This window comes from Oreochromis aureus, linkage group 9 (genome assembly GCF_013358895.1).
Source record: "Oreochromis aureus strain Israel breed Guangdong linkage group 9, ZZ_aureus, whole genome shotgun sequence".
Classification (NCBI taxonomy): domain Eukaryota; kingdom Metazoa; phylum Chordata; class Actinopteri; order Cichliformes; family Cichlidae; genus Oreochromis; species Oreochromis aureus.
Genome location: NC_052950.1, coordinates 7,381,431 through 7,398,006, shown reverse-complemented (window position 1 = coordinate 7,398,006; position 16,576 = coordinate 7,381,431). Strand labels below are relative to the sequence as shown.

The following is a 16,576-nucleotide window of genomic DNA, read 5'->3' as shown; positions in this document are numbered from 1 at the left end:
TTAAATGGAGACTGTGACGGATGTCGTTAACCTGGAGACAACATAGCCCACAATTTCAGTCCAATAAGATTTTATTTAGTTGTCCCTAAACGGTGAATACAGAGCATAACCAAAAAACATGACATGTTGTACACAGCAGTAACCCTGTTGAGGTTGACTCTGCTTTATTTCATACCAGATGGAGAAAGTCTGATCGAGCAGATGGACAAAGGTGGTGAGATGGTGTGTGGGAAGCTTTGGTGGCAGAAAATACTGTATTCAACCAAAGCTGCTCCTCTGGGGGCAGCAAAACAACTGTCAGCCAGGCTGCCACGATCAGGGTAGTACCACCAGGGCAACAAGCAACTCGCTCTTAGTATAACATGGAAAATGAAAATGCACTGTAGACAGACAACGCAAAAACAAAATCAAAAACAAACAAACAAAAAAAACTCACCTAAAATGCTACTGTGTGTGCCACCACGTGAGTCCAATCCTTCCAGCAGGTCACGTTTTCAAAATGATATCATCACCAATACATCAGACATGAGCAGATGGCACAGATCTATAGAATCAATTGTGCTGTGTCATAAAATATCCACGGGCAGAAGCTTAACCTTGGAGACTGCAAATGGAGCTTTTTCCACTGCAGGGCGGCGTCTCACACAGACACTGGCTGTGAGAATGAGAGTATCACCATAGCCATCCCCTGGCAGAGTGACAGCAGCCATAATGGAGTGTCAGCAATCAGCACCTTCCAAATTACCAACACACACAGGTCAACCTGCGGTTTAATACAGCATGTGTGCATGGGGGTGAGTGCATGGGGGCGCCAAGGCTTACTGTCTCACTAAATCTTCTTTGCTCTGATGTCTCAGGCTGATAGAGACCATCACAGATTTTGGCTGTGATAGTTGGGAGTTTCCTACAGATTTACATTTTGCTTAGCTGGCGACAGCATTACTTTAGAGCAGATGAAGCAGTACCGTCCTGGAGCGACCAGCTTTGGTCCATGAAAGTGGTGTTCAGGTACTTCTTACAATGGAACAAGATGGTTTTTGCAGATGAACGATACTGAGTCCAGACAGAATAACGACATGGCCTGAAAGCCGGTTTCTAGTCATAAAACGAGACTAACTGCAAAAATAAAAGTCTCCAAGAATGTATCATTGCATATGGCAATGGTCCTCCAGATGGATTAAAAAAAAAAAAAAAAAAAAAAAAAAAAAAAGTAACATGATTTGTCACTTTACTTGGGCAGGCTCATCAAAGTTAAGTCAATGTGTGGGAAAACACTGGTTTTGTAAATTAATTGACAATTCATATATAAGGTGATGTGAGATATAAATGTAATAATTACAACAATGTAGATCAGGGGTCTCAAACTTGCGACCCAGGGTTCACTTGCAGCCCATGTCATCCCTGCTTGTGGCCCGTATATTCACGTGAATGCAGTTTGGCCCTTGAAGTTACTTTTTTTGTTAGGGAGGATTTGTTTGTTGTTGATTGCAATGCTAAAATAAGTTCTTTAAAAAGCAAAAAATGATTTAATATGAAGGCAATATGAGCAGGAAGCACAAACATGTTGAGGGATTGGTTGTGTTAGTTCAGTGAGAGAGTTATTTGTAAAAAAACAAAAAACAAAAAAAAACAAACAACAATTTTCACTAGCAGTCATAAAACTAACGTGTACACTTACATCTGCATTTTTATTTTGTCAAATATGAACAAAAATGATAGCAGAACTGCTGCCATGTGTCTGGCCAGAAAGAGAGGACCAATTTATTTATTTGGTAGTTCAACGAAAGGCTTCAGTTAGTTAAGAGTGAGAAGAAAAAAAAAAAAAAAAAAAAAAATTGCGTTCATGTTGGCAGTTTTGTCTTGTTATACAATATTTGAAATTTTTATAAAACAAACAAAACACTACATTTTGGAAGCGTTGTCTTGTTTGTTTGTTTGTTTATAATACTTGAAGACTAAAGTGGCCCTCCAATGAGATGAAAGTGCCAGCAGTGGCCCACGGCTCATTTAGGTTTGAGACCCCTGATGTAGAAAAGTGATTTCCAGGTAATTTCCATCCAGTTAAAGCAATGCAGTAACTCCTTGTTCATTTGGAACTTCAGAGCAGGACTGGTGGTTAAAACAATAATGGTAGTGACTTTGTATGTATGTATGTATGTATGTATGTATATGTGTGTGTGTGTGTGTGTGTGTGTGTGTGTGTGTGTGTGTGTGTGTGTGTGTGTGTGTGGGGGGGGGATCTTAGCAACTATTTGGCTCTACAAAACATTTGATTCAATAGACTCAAGATCAGACATGATGTATCAGTTGATGTTGAATCAATTCACACATGTGCTTGTGCAGGTTTAGCAGAAACATTTTTTTTTTTTTTTTGAAATAGTAACATGCTTTAGGCAATGGCCGAACAATGCCAAATTAAACACATTTTTAGAAACCATGACCTCTAATTTTGGTATCACCTCAGATTGCCGAGAGCTTTTAATCTGCGGGACGGAAACCAGAGACCGCCGTGTATTTCAACATAAGCCTCTGTTTACAATGAATGTCTTGCTGCTGGTACTTCAGAACTGAATGAGAACAAAACCAAAACCAGGCGAGTTCTTACACGCAATTAGGAGCTAGACTCAAAGTCACTGTTGGGATTAAGGAGATAGACAAACAGGGGTATTCACATAGAATTTAGCTTCTGGTGCTGGGAAAGTGAGAGAATTCACCTGAGGCAGTGAACAGGGGAAACAGACCGGTGCAGCAGTGCAGCAGCTGAAGTCAGGGTGGTGGGTCAGAAGGCCTCCTGCACTAATTAACACATTCCTCGACATTCATGTTATGCAGTACGGGAAAATATTAGACTGATAAATGAAAAACAGCAGTGTTTATGACCTCTATTTTTCCTGGCAACGCAACAGATTTTGCCTTTGGTTACTGCAAATGAAAGAGGTGGTATAAGCAGGGAGAACAATGCCTCAATTGATTATCAGAGTGGTGCCCCAACTCTAAACATGACTCACCTCATTTAAAACCACAAGTCTTTCAGAGACCAAACTAACATCATGTTCGGGGGACTTTGACTCTCTCACTGATGTGCTTGAACTAAAGATTCAGACCATGTATTCAGTGTTCCTGTGAGAATTAATCGGAAATAATCAGCTGCAGCTTCCTTCAGTGTCCTGTCACTGAGCCGTCTGAGCTGAGAGACAATAATGATCCCTTTTGCCTACGACAGCCGTTCTAAGTGGCTAAGCAGCACCTGTCAGCACCCTGCTAATCAGGTACACAGAGAATCCAACACACATATCTCCATTAATTTCTCCCAACCCTTTTCATCCCACTCTCTGAAGTGCTCTCATCCCCACACTCCTCCACATTCCACACACACAATGACGTACAGCCGGCACTTCCTCCTCCACTCTAGCAAAATGGGATCAGTTTCCATCGCAGCCTGGCTCCCATCGTCCTGTTGCTTTGTTACTGAAATCGGAGCTGTGTGGATACAGGTTACTAAGTCTACAATTATAAAAGAAAAAGGTTTCTCAAGGATTCAAAAAAAGCTTTACAAAAGGTTTCTACATGCTGTAAGCATGTTTTACTGTGAACTCAGAGAGGATTGTGTGATTAGGTGTAGGTCCTTTCTACCTTTCAGATTAAGTTACAAGGTTAGAGGGTTAAATTGAACTGAACGTGTAAACACTTATCCTGCCTGCTGAAGGGAATTCAACCTGTCTTGGCCTTAGTAATTAAACATGGTCTCTGTTCTAATCCTTAGTTTATCTTCCTTTGCGTTAATTCTTAGTTCTTGTCCTGCTTAGTTTTATGAGTGTTTTCTCAATAAGAAGGAAAACTGTCATTTGGTTACATCATTGGCCCCTCTCTATTCCCCTTCTTTGTTCCTTTCCTGTCCTCGTTATTGTCTTGATTGAGTTCACTTGTGTCTGATTGTCCCTTTAACTGTTATATGTAATAAGCCGTTTTTCCCTCAGTCTTTGTCAGTTCAATAGACCTCATTCACTAATGTGTGCATAGAAATGTTGTTATTGGCAAAAAAATAAGTGCATAAGCAAACTTACTGTCAGATTCATGAAATGCGCTCACTGGCCGATTTTGTGCCTGCCAATAATGGATATATTAGTGAATCAGCATAATTCTAAACCAACAGGATAGTGCAATCAGCATATTTTCACGTCTCCATTTCACTGTATGAGCAAACATATTTACCTCAAGGTGAAGGAAAGAAAGTGGCAGTGATGTTGTAAGAGAGAAGCCTGTTAAGGCAAGACAGCAGGAGAAAGACCAACTGAAGAAATTTAGACAATAGTGTCCTAGGAGGAAGCCACAAAAGGAACAGCTTTCCAAAGCTTCCAAATAAAAAGCAAAGCTCGGGCTCAGAGTCTGAGGAGGACAAGAAGGTCCAAGGTGGACAAGGGGGACCTGATCTGTCAACCAAATAAGAGAAAGTTACTAAAAAACATCCATATTCTGGGATATTCTGGACATCTGTGATAGTAGGTGAGGACAATAAACAAGGTTGGAAGTCAGTTTTAATGAAAGATAAGATTCTTGTTGCACATGGTCTGAGGCAGTTTTAAATCAGTTTGTAGAATATGAACAAATTAAGGTGTGAAAATGACGATGAATCGTAGATTAAACTCAGATTTGTGCATATCGACTGTGAATGAGACCCACTGTGTTTTATAGAATTCCTGCTGTTGCTTCCTAATTAGATTCCTAATGTCTGATGTTTATAGTTTTAGGCCTGTGATTGTTTGGTCAAAGTATAACATTTCCTGTTGACCACCCAACTGCCAGTTTATTTTGTATCTGCATATTAGTTCTTTCTATGAACTTCATCAGAGATGTCTGATAGGTACCAGTGGTTATTCTGTTCAAAAATGCAACTAAAATTGTGTTGAGCTGTGCTGGTGTATCACTGCTTTTTCTCATTCGACACACAAACCTTGTATTAGTGAAACCACATTTTGGGCTTTACTGGGAAACAAGTCATGCACAAATAAGAAGGAAAACTACCCAGTTCATGAACTCTGAGAATGCTAAACAAACAAATAAAACCACTTTCCAACTAAAGTTGGTATCAGCTGGCACACACCAAAGAGAGAAACCAACCTTGAAACTTTACTTTGGATCCAACATATTCAAACCATCTAACCACATATTTCTCCAAGTGCAAATGGGAGTTGCTATCACTGCAAACCTCTGACACATGTTGAATGTTTCTAGATAAAGATTTTTCTTGGAAATAACCTCATCCTTTGGCTGAAAAAGTCCAGATAATGGAATAGTGGAGGAGTACCTGGCCGTTATCTTTACTATAAATGCAAAGCTGAGAGAAGTTGCCTGGGTGGTGAACATGGCAGACCTCGTTGTATCTAGCTGAAACTTTTGTTTTAAAAATGAAAACCTAAAAAACCATTGACAGTCTCAGCGAGGCAGTGGACTGCTGAGTGCCACCAGTGATGATCCCTAATTCTATGGATGCTGGCCAGGCTAGATGTTCTAATACCTCATTACACAACGACCCATTCACTTCACCCATTCACACTCCCGTCTGTTCAAATCACATAGATGGACTAAAGCATTTTCTAAGCCTTATTAGGCTTCCCCAGCTTTAAAAGAACTGTTAGGGATGAAAGAGGATGTGTGTGAATCAATGGTGAAAGTCAAAAGCTTAATGATGTGGCAAAGGGCCTGCTTGGTGTCTGCACCCGGAATTTCCCACGTTTTATTGTGCAGAACAAGAGTGCACTACACAGAGTACACACTGCTGTCACAGATGTTATTGACAAGAAAAGAGCAAACTGATGAGTGACCTTTAACACGCAAGCAAATTTACCAAAGTGTGCACAATACACTTGGTGATGGATACACACAGTTACTCACAAGCACTTTCACAGTTGCTTAGACACTCCTTAGTGTTTACTGATGTTGCTCTGCAGTCTAAATACCAGCAGCTCTGTTGAAGCTTTGAAAACTCAGCCCTATCTAAGGTCTGGGAAAATGTAAAAAGCACAGTTTTCTAACTAAGATTCTGATTAGATATAGAACTTTGGAGTGTCATGTATCATGCGAAGATACATGGAATAATGAGTTACAGGCAGCTGTAGCCAATCGCTGTGTACTAGGCCCCATCTACACTAACTGGAGTCACTGAACTGCTTTTCAACACTGTGTTTAATGTTAGTGCCTAATGACATTTTATTAGTGTAATAATTTGATAAATAGTATGACTTGCAGTGATGTTGTTACTGATGAATGATTATGTTACTTAGTCCTAATTAGCACCAATAGATGTCCTAATGTTTGTTTTAGTACACTTTACTGATGATAACTTCTACCATCTGGTGCAAATATGGTAAGATCTGGTTCCAAAAAACCAGCAGCAAAAATGCCAAGCTTCTGTGAGTCTCGAAACCAGGAGGTGATGTCACAGTAGTTCCTGTCATTTTTTATATCGACTCTATGGTCTACACACCTCTCCTCTATCAGTAGCTACTGTTTTCTGTTCCCTTAATACAGTTTTCAATCCAGCACCATTAGGAACTTGAATGAACTTTTCCAGTTAAGGAAATAAAGAAAGGAAATAAACAAAAGTGGTGTAAGTAACAACATACCTGAAATATCACAGGTCATAGCATTTTTTCACACTGCAGTTTGGTTTGTTGAAGTTGAAGCATAGTCAGCTGGATGTGGTTACAACGTTCACACATTTGAGTGCTGTTAGCGTTAGAACCCAGCCGTCACTGAAACCACTGAAAGTGTAGTCAAAACCAGTAAAACTAAAACAATCCTTTCCAGCATCTGTCTCACAGGTTTCTCATTTGATGGGGTTTCTACTGAAATACATTAAAGGTACTAATGAAGGAGGACACATGTTTAGGTTGTTGTTGTGAAAAGATTTCTTTAATACTTAAAATCTTATTGATATCCATTTAACTGATACCAGTGCCATTACTGATTTTGCCTATAGGTCAGAGAAAGGGACGTAAATTGGATTCAACAAAATACGCTTAAAATGAACAGAGCGGGATCTCATCTGTTTAACTAATCAGATAAAGACTATTTTTGTCAGTTTTTCACAATTTCAGAGACAAAGTTTTAGGCGATTTGTATCTCAGTTTAAAAAAGCCAACTTTCATCTGTTTAAACATTTTGGAAGCTTAACTTGTACAAAGTTCCCTTCTCTGCCAGCATCTGGAGGTCATCAAGAGAAAGGAAGGACGAACTTTTGCATTCTTGATCAAATACTAACTCTATAATCCAGTCTGTTCATAGAGATCAAGTTACAGCTTCATATTTATTTGTCAACACCCCCAAAAAATTGCATCACTAAATTAATTGGGACGACAGATTAATAAGTGACCAAAACATCTCCAGTAAATTCTTTTATTCTCCTTTAACAGTTACTTCACATAAACCTAACTGAGAACTAAAGCAGCTCTTCTTATATGCATATCATAGTCTTGTCTTGTTAACTGCTTCTGAGAATCTTGGGTTGAGGTGTATTGTTGGTAAATGTATCCCTGGCAGATTTCCTTATTATGTTTTGGAGATTTAACTTCACTGTCCTCCTGTATTAAAAAAGAATGAAAGAAAAAACCAAGCTGTTCTACAGTGGCTCACTGGCACACAATACTCCTCTGTTCACTGGATGCCAAATGGTCCAGTCATCACCCTTCATGCCACACCAACCCCTCTTTCGCTGTCTCTCAGGATTTTTCTCTGTCTTTCCCTGTGACAGAAGCTGCTGCTGATGGTCAGTCAGATTAGCTGAAGAGGCAACTCGAAAACAGACAAATAAAGAGCTGCTTTGTGTCTGTCTGGTGCCAACGACCCCGGAAATAAGAGAGGAAACTGAGTGGGCAGAGAAAGAGCCATTATAATGACCAACTGTTAAAGGTTGGGTTTGCAGGGAAAACTGGCAGTACCTGGGTCAGTACGATGTCCAATCATATACCTTTATTTTAATGTGTATCTCATGTTGTTGCAGAGGTTCTCAAATGATGGATCAAGGCACACTGGCGCACCATGCTGTTAGTCCAGCCACTTTGCATTAGTCATACATTACTACAATAAAAAACTGTCCAGATAGTAATAAACACAAATTTAACTTCACTTTTAAAATGATTACTGTGTTTGCATTTATTTCCCAGAAGAGGAAAGTTGTATTTCTTAAAAATGTTTTCTAAAAAGCCTCTGACACAGGACACTAAACTCCATTAGGCAGTCACTGGGTGGTTGGAAATATTAAAGACTGTAATTAATAAGAAAATATGCGAGGGTGGAATTTTAGCTGACTGCTAGCATGAAAAAACCCCTTCAAAACTGAGGCAAACTTTTCTGTATGCATTCAGATAGAAAACTTGGCTAATACTAACATGGAATAAATGCCAAGCATCCCTCCTTAAAGAAACCTGGCCTACTTCAAAAGAGCATGCAATCTGTAATCCGTTTGGGAGGTCACAAATCTATTCACTACCCATGAGTCTACCTTAACACCACTGTGCTGCTATACAAGTACTTCTGAATAGAAAGCTGAAATACAGAAACAAGTTAAGGAGAGCTCAAGTGATGTAGTATAATATCAATCAAAACTCTCTGAACAAGTTGCATTATCATAAAGCAACCATGTGACCCAAACCCTATCCCCACGCTGCACATCTATTCAAACTCTATTCAAATCTAAATAGACTAACAGCTGCATTATGGTGCCGCCAGAGAGAGTCAACTGCCCCAACACACGGTGCTCCATGAACACCACACGCCTGCTGTTATCAACTGACAATCCAAAGCAAACTATAAATATCATACTTTGATTTCACTAGAGCAAAAAAAAAAGAAAAGAAAATACAGTCAAAGGTTACTCAGCAATTAGTGGTGAGCTAAGTTAGCGGTGCTTTGATATGAGGGTTCTGTGTCACAGGCGGCAGGGAGTGCTTACAGCTGTTTACATTTTAGGATGGTTCCCAAAAAACCCCCCAAAAAACCAACCTCATTTCAGCTGGTAGAAATGTTAGGCTGAGGCAGTCATTCCTGCTGGTTTGAATCATGTATGCAATGTGAAGGCAGTTTAGGTTCAATGTGGCAAAACTTGTTTAGATAACAGCAGCATGAAACAACAATGTATTAGTATTGGAAAACAAAGGGACATTTGACAAACGGACATGGGTGAAATTTACCAAACAACACTGCAGAAAACAACAGAAGCATACAATGTCACAAGAAACACGTTGTACATGCAGGAAGCTACAGTTCATATCAGCCCAGAACAGTCATTAAAACACTGTAGCAGTCACAGCTGTAGTCACAAAACTCAGTGCTAAATAATTTAGTTGGACATTTCCGTAGCGTTTTTTTTCCAAGTCCTACTGTGGTGCGTATAACATGTAGGTTTTCCTATTGACTATTTGCTTGTGTAATCCTTATATTGAGAAAGAATTAGGGTTATTTTCTCTCCAGGTCTCACCAAACCTTCTCTCATAAAAAAAAGACTAACAGAGCTCAGAGTGTAGCACACTGCCCTGCTGGTTTAAATAGTTTATAATCCAATCCCTTTGTCTGCCATTATTTAGACTGAATAGCCTTTATCATGTGGGTCATCAAAGAGTAAAGATTGCATAATTAATAGTCCTATTAGACTCTTGTGAAGGGTTTATTCACAGTCAAATTGCCCTAATTGTGTTCAATGAGCAACAAGGGAGTAGACACACACAGAGTGGGGCTAGTGGGCTAAAGATGAATGAATGAATGCCTGTCTGACACAGGCAGACACAAACACACACACAGAAGCCTGAGAACATGCTTTCCAGCTCAGAGACAAAAACATGCATTCACACACACACACACACACACACACACACACACACACACACACACTCCAAAGATTTACATGTAGTGGCGTGTAGTTGAGATTGCTACCCCTGCAGCCAGAAGTAGGTGGCAGGAGACAACAGCAACAAGTGTTGAGAACTACAGCTCACACTACTTGAGACACCCCACACACAAAAGAGGGGGGATTTACCCATGAAAACCAGCATTGCTTTCTGGAAAGGGTCCCTGCCAACTGACAGAAAACAGGCAACAGGAGAAAAAGAAGAGAAAAAACCTCTTAGCCTAATCAGCACCATTCTGGAGGTCTGTGCAAGATGCCACCCACAGTCACAGAGAGCATACCCAAGTACTAAGTCCCCTGCCACTCATCACATCAATGATTACAATGCAGCAAGGTCAAGAAGGTGAAGACATCTTGAGTGACATCAAAAAATGAAACATGCTTTACTTAAATGCAGCGATCCACTACAGAATGAATAGCTTTAGTTCTAGCAGGCCAATAGCAGCCCACATCAAGGGATACCCTAACTCATTCCCTTCTTCAAGTCAATTGGTGAAGCACATACAGGTCACATGATTTAAACTGTTATTTTAGCCTTTCCACAACTGCTGCAAGTCTGCAAACTTCTTTGCAACCTATCTCACCTCATGCTGTTTAATATAAATGATCGGCAGCTAAGAAAACAAGAGCAGTTGTAGGGGAACTCAGATTCCTTGCCAGAAAGCCCAAGGTAGCAGAAAAAAGGAAATACATTAACATTAAGTTCACTTAATCTCTTTAAAAGTGACCTTGCTCTACAGGACCCTTCACCATGTAAAAAAAAAAAAAAAAAAAAAAAGAAGGCGATGTTTTAGGAAAAGAAGTCATGTTCACTTGTGTTATCTGTGTTATCTGATGCTCTCACAGCAGCAAGCAAGGAAGATTGTGCTGACATCAGTGTGTTATGTGCGTGTTGCATCATAAATGGTGTTACATTACCCTTACATTAATTAAATCAAATGCTCAAGTTACCGTCAAGTTGCCATTGCTGTTAGAGGTAAAGGCAAGCAAGGAAATCATGGGTCACAGGACAAATGTTTGGTAACTAAGGGCTCCAAACACTCTAAATATCATGGCCATTAATACAGCAGTGGATACTCATCACTGACAGTTGACGAAGATCCTGTCATGCTGATGGTGTAAACTTGAAGCCTTCAGGTCAAATAGCAAAAACAAAAGTCTTCCTATTCAGATCCACAAAAGTCATTAAGTTCACATTTAAAGAGAGTTACATAAACTGCATTTGCTGTGATTTATTTAACTAAACCACCAACAAGCGCACAGTTTAGGCTGTTTTAGTTCTATTTGCCCCGAGCGCACTGAATAATTCATGGCGCTGCCATAAGCGGAACAGGCGTAGTAACATTAAGCAGGGGCCACGCATGGAAAACTCTCATCAATAAAACATTGTTTGACAAATAAGCCTGACATCACTTAAGGGTACCCTCTTCTGCGTCTAGCCTTCACTGACTGCACACAAGTTTACAGACATGCATCATGTCTTTACATGACTGTGCAACATTGTCTTTGAACTAATTATAAAAGAAAACCATGTATGTAGAATTTACCGTACATATTCCTGTTAGCGCAAAGGCTTTAAATGCAAATCAAATTAGGTAAGAGATGTAGCTGAACAGGAATGCAACTAAGCACGTGCATGTCTTAATTGCGTATGCCCTAAATGAGAAGAAAACAGCATCCCACAACAAGATATCACTTTCCTACTAATCATGTTTAGACCTTTACACAGTAGCACATGGCTTGACATTCTCCCTTAGGAGAATTATTTTCTCCACTTATTTTCACTAAGTGCTGTCATTCATTCAGTCTCTGTTTTCTCCATCAAAAAATGGGCCACAGTGAGTAAGGAGGGCTGCATGCCTGCACAGTGAGCGCAGCGTTTCATGTACACAGGCTGGAATGTGATGCAGTTGACCATCGGTGTCTGATAGCTGGCATCTGCTAGGTGGGCTCATTCCACCGCAGCACAGCAGAGGCTTAGGTGGTACTGAGAGAAACTCTACACCTCTGCAAGGCAGGGAGGGGCATGAGAACACAGCATCACTAATGCTCATCAACCATGACCCCTGCAAGGGACCCCGACGAGCACATCAGTTTAATGTATCCATCTGGGATTGGCAGAGCGGCAGAAGGCTCACAAGTCCACTGCAAACTCACAGATTACAGAAAGGTTGTCACTATAGACAGACCATGGATGAATGGTGTAATGAAAGAATGACTGGGGTGGGTGGGTGGGTGGATGGATGGATGGATGGAGAGATTGGTGCGTCATTGGATAACCTGTTCTCAGTATACATGCTGCTTGGATCATTACAACAACAGCAGTGATGTAGTAAGAACAGACTGAGTCAGAGAGGATCACTTCCACTGATGTCAGAATCGTTGATCTAGTTCCTGGAAGCTCGCTTTAACAATCTCATCACTTCTCAGCTGTCAATTTCACAACATGGGTTGCAACATGTGTGACGGAAAATGTGCTATATAAGACCCTTGACAAATCTACATGTGAGGTGTAAAAATATTTTGATCAGTCTGGCTTCAGACTGTATAAATGGATTAAGCTAGTGAAACAACATACTTGTATTCATATTTCATATGATTCCAAGTTTAGCAAATGGCTGGCTGTAAAGTAGGTTTGCCACGAGGCAGTGCTTGAAGACCTGAGCGAAGAGAACGCAGCGCTTGATGAAGAACAGTACTGCTGAAACACAATGACTTTTAAAAGAATCTACAATAACACCATGTCTTTCTTATGATTCTGTGGATTTTTTAGTCTTGTGCTTCACTTCAGTGCCAGAGGAGCTGCACACTGTACTCCAAAGATTCACAATTAGCGGACACCTGCCTACTGCTTGAATTAGACTTCATTTATTAGCTTTCATATTAAATATAAGCAATTCTTGGAGGTGTTTAAGAAGAAAACATTTGTGAAACACTAATAAACTTATTTTCCCAGCGTTTCTCTTCCAAGTCAAATGCTTACAGCTGTGCTTAGACTGGTGTATGAGCACAGCTGCTCAGACTTCCTTCTCCCATGACACCAGGCTTCTGCTCGGGGGATGCTGAGATGTTTCCAAGCCAGCTGAGAGACACAGTATATCCTGACTCTGCCCAAGGGTCTGTTTCCTCTTTGGCCATGTCTGAAACACCTCACACGCTGACCTTGTGATTCTATCTCAGATGGGAAACTTGTCAGCCTTGCCTTCGCAAATGGCGCTGTACGACAAGGGTGATGCAACATCCGCTGCTGCGAGCTAGATTTCGGTGTCATTTTAGCCTGTCGTGCACCTCTCAGTTTTTTGTAAGCACATGTAGGTTCTGCGGCTGCTTTTACTAACATTTTATTGCTCCACGAGTACAGAAGCTTGTGGATTCACAGATTATACAGAGGACAATATTGCAACAGTTTGAAAAAAATGAGACTTTGCTTCAAGTTTTAACTTATTCTCATTGTACAGCAGCGCTGACATGAAGGTTTTGTCTGAGTAGTGACACCTAGTGTTCAGGAAAATACTGCAGAAAGTAACCACGCCCTCAGTGCTGGTAGAACTGCTACAGAAATGTGGCGACATGTGTGTTGCAACACAGCCTAACAACAGGTATAACGGGTCCATAAGTGTGAGTCCAGGCAGGCATAAGTGTCTTTCAGTTGCTAACATTAGCTCATGGGCAGAGATAAAGCTCAGATTTTAAACTGACCAATCAAATTGACAGCTTTGCTTCAAGGCTCAGCTCTCTCCTCATAAAATCTGAATAGAATATGCAGATGCTGCACCAATCCATCTGTCCACTCTTTCCCCCACTTGTGAACAAGATTCCAGGATACTTAAAAACCTGCAGCATTAACAACAGGCCCAGGACCCCATTCTCCTGAAGCATCTCCCACAGGACACCCAAGAGAGTCACAGATACATGAGAGATATAGAGTGGTCAGGCAAACTCCAATGAACTGTCTTCACACAAGGCAATTTCCCATGACTCTGAGAGATGATAGTAATCCAAACTAATGCTTGGATTAAGAGTCTTAAACCACTGTATCCCACCCACCCTTAAGCGCCAAGAAAATAGCCTCCCTGCTGACAAGGAGTTCCGAACCAAATCTCAGCTTTGTCTCCGGCCGTGGGCACCGCACTGAGCTGCTGATAGGTTTCTCATCAACATAGACCAGGCTGCTGTAGGGACAGGAAGCGTTTGTCTCTGTCAGCAAGTTGCCACGGTGAATTCTGGGAGTTATGCCTTGTACGCATAGCATTCTTAGTTCCCACATCTCCCTCCCCCAGCTCAGTGACCATCCACGCCAGGAACAAAACCCTGGGAATGCGAGCTATGCGGAGCTGCAGCTCGGAGACACCTGTTCAGGCAACCAACACGGGTCAAACTCTCCTACACGGAGCCTCGTCTGAGTCACAGCATTTGACTCCACCCTAACCTCCGCTGCTCCCATATACACACTCCAGAGAACTATGTGCACAAAAAACAAAAGAAAATCATCTGGCAGCAGGCATTTGTACAGTCAATTTCCAGGATGCAAACATTTGTACCTTGACCCCTTCAATCATCACCTGAACCCACTAACCATGACAAACCTGATTTAATGAAACCCTCTGTCATGATGCCAGACTGCTGACCTCACAAACAAGCTGGAGTAATGAACTTGACTAAAATACTTACAAAGTCTCCTGAGAGACTTTTCCTGCCCATTTGGAATGCAGACTAAAGGCCTCCTACCTTTTTCTAGACCAGATTTTTAAAAAAAAAACACAATAACAAAAAACTGGGTTATTCCCAGTGAGAGCACAATAGGTGGCCAAAAAAACTGTAGATTAAACCACACAGAGGAATGTCAGCTCTTCAGAAAGTCCCCTCAGTGGCAGTGAACCATGAGAAAAAGAAGGTCATCCTCTTACTATCTTTTTTTCCTTTTCACTCTCAGCCAAAGCACCACAATGTGGTAAAAGGATACGAACAAAATCACTACTGAGTGATGGGACACAGTTCAGGCACTTTACCTGCCAGCAAGCAGTGAGAGGTTTATTCGGAATAAGGCCACCTAGACATTGATTTAAATTTGGAAAATCCTTGAATTCAATGGGATGTTTGCCAGTGAAGTCCAGCTTTCTTTTATAGAACTGTTTCCTCCAAACATCACTGCACTTCCTCTTTTACATGACAGCCACATCTGCAGTCAGTGGTTATGCAGAATTTAACTTTCAAGGGAATGAGTGACTCAGAGGAATGAGAGGAATTGAAAACAACAGCTTAATTCAGCAAATTATACTGGTGTCTTGGGTCCCTTTGACTTTTGGCCACTTCAAGAAACCCATTATAGGAAGATACTTTCACTTCTGGACTATCAGGCACTCTTAAGTAAAGATGCACAAAGGGTGTGAGCTATAATTATATGAAGGCAGAGCAATAAGGATTATGAAGGAATTGTGTGAGACAAAACACACACACACCTGCCTGATCATGATTATGCACATTCAAAATATGCAAAACCAGTGGCGGAGCTGGGAGGCGGTGGCAGCTGGCCAAGTGCTGAGTCTCCCGGTGTGGCAGCCCAGTCAGAGGCTTGGCGATGTCAGCCAGTGTCAAGCTCCGTGTCACCATACTTGACTTCGCAGGGCACAAGGGCTCTGTATTCCCTCTGTCCACACTACAAGGCGTGGATAGAGGGAGAAGGAGCTTTACATTGTAGGTGTGTGTGCTTGTGGAAAGGTTGTCTTTATGCTTGCTTTGTGTGTATTTTACCAGGTTGGACTACCTGTGTCGTGTCATTAGGTTGTACATGTAGCCGTGCATGTTGCTATCACTAATAACAACTTATTACTGTCATTTCGAAACATTGTTGTGGGCCCTGCAACACAGCTGCGTTCACTTCCCCACGGAAACCCCACACGAGAAAAGCCGTCAGGTGAAATTTTTATTTTACTACTAAAAAGGCGATATTAGGAAAGAATTTCACATTTCAATGCGCATATAATGTCGGAAGAAGGGGACGAGGTTAACATTTCTTTCGAATAAATCAATTTTACCGTGTAAAATTTGGCACAAGTCCCACTTGTATATTTTGTAGGTTGGTAACAACTGAAGTTCGCTGTTAGGTTAGCGCATACAAAGCAACTCCACCTCTACTACACTGTCACACGGCTAGTCTTGCTACCTATAGCCTTACGCATTTCCCCATGGAACCACTGCAATATCCAAGGCAGCTTTTATTTTAAATACAAATATGTTAGTTTGTTTTCATTGTTCTGACAGCTGTGAGGATAAATAACGTGATGGTTCTACTCACTCGGAGTTCGGAGTTGAATGGCCACGGTGTAGCTACTCCACTGGTTCTTTGGAGGGCAAAACTTTTCACTGGTTTTGTTTCCCACTTTCAAAACCGTCTGTTCTCTCCTTTGTAGACCCCTTAACTCATCCCCGCTCTCTGCGGTGTTTGCTGAGCTTTCAAAACGTTACGCCTCAGCAGACAGTGCCACTCTCCAAGAATCGTAAAGTGCTCTGTCAAGGGGCTGACTTGGAAGCGGTTTGTATATTTAGACACAGCGTTAGCGGGAGGGCGTGCAACAACACAGAGCTGCTCTCAGATCTGTGCCGCGCGGGGCTTTCACCACTCAGGCAACCCCATTCGCTCGTTCATTGGTCAGTGTTCTATCGAGGCGTGTCCAG

General features: G+C 41.3%; 1 protein-coding gene across 1 annotated transcript in view; it reads right to left on the bottom strand.

Annotated features, from left to right (window-relative positions):
• mpp7a (membrane protein, palmitoylated 7a (MAGUK p55 subfamily member 7)) overlaps nucleotides 1-16,429 on the bottom strand; it is a 73,289-nt gene extending 56,860 nt beyond the window's left edge. Inside the window, exon 1 of the mRNA XM_039617097.1 lies at nucleotides 16,197-16,429. The gene's annotated coding sequence lies outside the window, so the exon portion shown is untranslated. The remainder of the gene's footprint in view (nucleotides 1-16,196) is intronic.
• Between the last annotated feature and the right edge of the window lie 147 nt (nucleotides 16,430-16,576).